General features: G+C 53.3%; 1 non-coding gene across 1 annotated transcript in view; it reads left to right on the top strand.

Annotated features, from left to right (window-relative positions):
- The first annotated feature begins 3299 nt into the window (after positions 1 to 3299).
- Positions 3300 to 5000, top strand: part of LOC126125982 (small subunit ribosomal RNA) — a 1909-nt gene continuing 208 nt past the window's right edge. The window contains exon 1 of the ribosomal RNA XR_007526691.1: positions 3300 to 5000. This exon is cut by the window's right edge and continues 208 nt beyond it. This is a non-coding gene — a ribosomal RNA (small subunit ribosomal RNA).

Below are 5000 nucleotides of genomic sequence, written 5' to 3'. Positions count from 1 at the left end.
ACCTGTTACGGCACAGAAACAATGGCAGGAATGAATCACACAGGTGTGCCGCAACCACAGACGCGGCGCGCCTCCAGTCACGAGCGAAAAGCGCATAAGCGCATCCTGACGAGACATAACTGCTGTGACATACTGACGCTGCCTCAGACATTCACTTACAATGATCACTACCAACGAACCTCGGCCCCCCCCCCCAACAACACACTCTCTTACCACGTTGTGTACTGTAATCCAACCCATTTCGCACCTTAACCTAACCCATTTTGCACCTTAACCTAACCAAATTCGTAACGCAATTTGTACCACAATTTCTACCGCAATGTAACGCAATTTGTACCGCAATGTAACGCAATTTGTACCGCAATGTAACGCAATTTGTACCGCAATGTAACGCAATTTGTACCGCAATGTAACGCAATTTGTACCGCAATGTAACGCAATTTGTACCGCAATGTAACGCAATTTGTACCGCAATGTAACGCAATTTGTACCGCAATGTAACGCAATTTGTACCGCAATGTAACGCAATTTGTACCGCAATGTAACGCAATTTGTACCGCAATGTAACCCAAGTTGTGCCTTAACCTAACCCAAGTTGTGCCTTAACCTAACCCAAGTTGTGCCTTAACCTAACCCAAGTTGTGCCTTAACCTAACCCAAGTTGTGCCTTAACCTAACCCAAGTTGTGCCTTAACCTAACCCAAGTTGTGCCTTAACCTAACCCAAGTTGTGCCTTAACCTAACCCAAGTTGTGCCTTAACCTAACCCAAGTTGTGCCTTAACCTAACCCAAGTTGTGCCTTAACCTAACCCAAGTTGTGCCTTAACCTAACCCAAGTTGTGCCTTAACCTAACCCAAGTTGTGCCTTAACCTAACCCAAGTTGTGCCTTAACCTAACCCAAGTTGTGCCTTAACCTAACCCAAGTTGTGCCTTAACCTAACCCAAGTTGTGCCTTAACCTAACCCAAGTTGTGCCTTAACCTAACCCAAGTTGTGCCTTAACCTAACCCAAGTTGTGCCTTAACCTAACCCACGTTGTGCCTTAACCTAACCCAAGTTGTGCCTTAACCTAACCCACGTTGTGCCTTAACCTAACCCACGTTGTGCCTTAACCTAACCCACGTTGTGCCTTAACCTAACCCACGTTGTGCCTTAACCTAACCCACGTTGTGCCTTAACCTAACCCACGTTGTGCCTTAACCTAACCCACGTTGTGCCTTAACCTAACCCACGTTGTGCCTTAACCTAACCCACGTTGTGCCTTAACCTAACCCACGTTGTGCCTTAACCTAACCCACGTTGTGCCTTAACCTAACCCACGTTGTGCCTTAACCTAACCCACGTTGTGCCTTAACCTAACCCACGTTGTGCCTTAACCTAACCCACGTTGTGCCTTAACCTAACCCACGTTGTGCCTTAACCTAACCCACGTTGTGCCTTAACCTAACCCACGTTGTGCCTTAACCTAACCCACGTTGTGCCTTAACCTAACCCACGTTGTGCCTTAACCTAACCCACGTTGTGCCTTAACCTAACCCACGTTGTGCCTTAACCTGCTCTGTAATTGGCATATGACACGTTACATTAATCTAGTGTTGTCTAACCACAACCCTCTGAATATAGTTCGCTACTCGCACCGCCCACCCTCTTGTGTATCGTTTCATGTTCAACACTTCGCAAGTGTTGCTTACTTTTTACATGCTCCCGCTGTACACTGTAATGTGGACGACTGCAGGATGTACATCGCCCCCCCCCTCCCCCCCCCCTGCCTTCGCACGCTGGTCGTTCAGGTGCTTGCGTGTTCAATGCCCTTCGCAGCTGTTCACTGGCATTCGCATGTCGAAGCGCTCAGTCTACGTCGTGGTACGGCCTGTGTCCACTGTCCGCTGATGTCGTAAGCTTAACCCTCACATTGTACTGCACATAGGTCCGTATGTACTGAATGATACGCTGTGGCACATGTGTGACCGTACAACGACTGCGCCCAACAACAGCGAACCATACGGTCCAAATGTTGTGCACTCAGCCACGTGCCGTCTCCCCATAACAGCTACATTGCAGTGTGGTACGCCATAGAGACGTGTGGGAGTAACGGACGCCCTGGATGGCGATCAGCATGAGCCGTCTGTTGATGTAGTGGCGCGTGTATTCAAACGTAGTCGTCTCTTCTCACACAGTGTGATAGCATGGTGCACCGCGTTCCACATCTGCGACATGGTACAGATGCTGGTTGACAGTCGGTGTCGTAATGGACATCGCATACGTAGGGGGCCACCTCCCACGTGTTCTCTAGTCGTGCACATTTTGTTGCGTGTATGTGGGCAGACGTAGTGTGTCGTGGCACCTAACAGACAGGTATGCAATAATCGTTGCATTTGCAAACTGGGATGGACGTCTACGTTTGCTGGTGACGTTACGCAAATGAACAACTGGTAAACCCATTGTGGTGCGGTTGTTGTTGCTGGAGGTAAATCAGTAAGGGCAAATCTGTGTGTGAAGCGATACGCGGCGGTGGCTGGGTGGGACCGTCCCCGGCCGGTGAGGGGGGGCCGCCCGGCGTGCTGGCCGCGCGGTGCGTGGGCGCACGCGCTACAGCCGGCTGGTGGGGGCGCCCAGTGGCAGGCGCGCCGGCCGACGGACGCGGCAGGCGGCGCAGCTGCGCGCCGGGGCACCCTGCGCGCGGCGCCGGGCGGCCAAAGTGGGTCCTCGCGGGCCCGGTGCGAAGCGCGGTGGACATCTGCAGTGTGCTGGTCCGACTGAGGACTGTGTGCGTTGAGGATGCGCCGCCGCCCGGCACTCGGCGCCGCGACGCCGTCTGCTGCTCGGTCGCCCCAGCGGTTCTCGCTGGTGGTTTGTATCGCAGTTGTGCAGACGTGTTGGCACGTGCGCTGTGCTGGGAGAGTTCGCTTCGGCACCCACGTGGGGCCTTTGCCCTTCTGTGGCGCTGGCGTTGGAGCTGCCGGTCACCGTAGGTGGCGCGTGTTGTCTCCCGCCGGCAATGCCACGACAGCACGCTCCCGGGCCTCTGTCGGCAGCGGCAAGCTCAGTTGGGAGCACGGGTGGTCGCACCTAAAGCGTCTACTCGCCTAACTCCGGGCGATTGCGCCTCTCTCGAACCCGACCAAGTACTTAGGACGGCGCTGCGCGCCGCCGGGACCTGAGAGGGTTTCGAGGTGTATTGTGCAGGGGAGCTCAGCCTCCTCCTGTTTGCAGAATAATTGAGCGGACGCTTGCGTGTTCGCGCGGGCCCCTGGGACACACTCCCGGGCGGCCGGCTGCTCAGCTCTAGTTGACGCAGCTCCCTGGTTGATCCTGCCAGTAGTCATATGCTTGTCTCAAAGATTAAGCCATGCATGTCTCAGTACAAGCCGCATTAAGGTGAAACCGCGAATGGCTCATTAAATCAGTTATGGTTCCTTAGATCGTACCCACGTTACTTGGATAACTGTGGTAATTCTAGAGCTAATACATGCAAACAGAGTCCCGACCAGAGATGGAAGGGACGCTTTTATTAGATCAAAACCAATCGGTCGGCTCGTCCGGTCCGTTTGCCTTGGTGACTCTGAATAACTTTGGGCTGATCGCACGGTCCTCGTACCGGCGACGCATCTTTCAAATGTCTGCCTTATCAACTGTCGATGGTAGGTTCTGCGCCTACCATGGTTGTAACGGGTAACGGGGAATCAGGGTTCGATTCCGGAGAGGGAGCCTGAGAAACGGCTACCACATCCAAGGAAGGCAGCAGGCGCGCAAATTACCCACTCCCGGCACGGGGAGGTAGTGACGAAAAATAACGATACGGGACTCATCCGAGGCCCCGTAATCGGAATGAGTACACTTTAAATCCTTTAACGAGTATCTATTGGAGGGCAAGTCTGGTGCCAGCAGCCGCGGTAATTCCAGCTCCAATAGCGTATATTAAAGTTGTTGCGGTTAAAAAGCTCGTAGTTGGATTTGTGTCCCACGCTGTTGGTTCACCGCCCGTCGGTGTTTAACTGGCATGTATCGTGGGACGTCCTGCCGGTGGGGCGAGCCGAAGGCGTGCGACCGCCTCGTGCGTGTTCGTGCGTCCCGAGGCGGACCCCGTTGAAATCCTACCAAGGTGCTCTTTATTGAGTGTCTGGGTGGGCCGGCACGTTTACTTTGAACAAATTAGAGTGCTTAAAGCAGGCAAGCCCGCCTGAATACTGTGTGCATGGAATAATGGAATAGGACCTCGGTTCTATTTTGTTGGTTTTCGGAACCCGAGGTAATGATTAATAGGGACAGGCGGGGGCATTCGTATTGCGACGTTAGAGGTGAAATTCTTGGATCGTCGCAAGACGAACAGAAGCGAAAGCATTTGCCAAGTATGTTTTCATTAATCAAGAACGAAAGTTAGAGGTTCGAAGGCGATCAGATACCGCCCTAGTTCTAACCATAAACGATGCCAGCCAGCGATCCGCCGCAGTTCCTCCGATGACTCGGCGGGCAGCCTCCGGGAAACCAAAGCTTTTGGGTTCCGGGGGAAGTATGGTTGCAAAGCTGAAACTTAAAGGAATTGACGGAAGGGCACCACCAGGAGTGGAGCCTGCGGCTTAATTTGACTCAACACGGGAAACCTCACCAGGCCCGGACACCGGAAGGATTGACAGATTGATAGCTCTTTCTTGATTCGGTGGGTGGTGGTGCATGGCCGTTCTTAGTTGGTGGAGCGATTTGTCTGGTTAATTCCGATAACGAACGAGACTCTAGCCTGCTAACTAGTCGCGTGACATCCTTCGTGCTGTCAGCGATTACTTTTCTTCTTAGAGGGACAGGCGGCTTCTAGCCGCACGAGATTGAGCAATAACAGGTCTGTGATGCCCTTAGATGTTCTGGGCCGCACGCGCGCTACACTGAAGGAATCAGCGTGTCTTCCTAGGCCGAAAGGTCGGGGTAACCCGCTGAACCTCCTTCGTGCTAGGGATTGGGGCTTGCAATTGTTCCCCATGAACGAGGAATTCCCAGTAAGCGCGAGT

This window comes from Schistocerca cancellata, unplaced genomic scaffold (assembly GCF_023864275.1).
Source record: "Schistocerca cancellata isolate TAMUIC-IGC-003103 unplaced genomic scaffold, iqSchCanc2.1 HiC_scaffold_446, whole genome shotgun sequence".
Lineage (NCBI taxonomy): Eukaryota > Metazoa > Arthropoda > Insecta > Orthoptera > Acrididae > Schistocerca > Schistocerca cancellata.
This window is presented reverse-complemented; position numbering and strand designations above follow the sequence as displayed.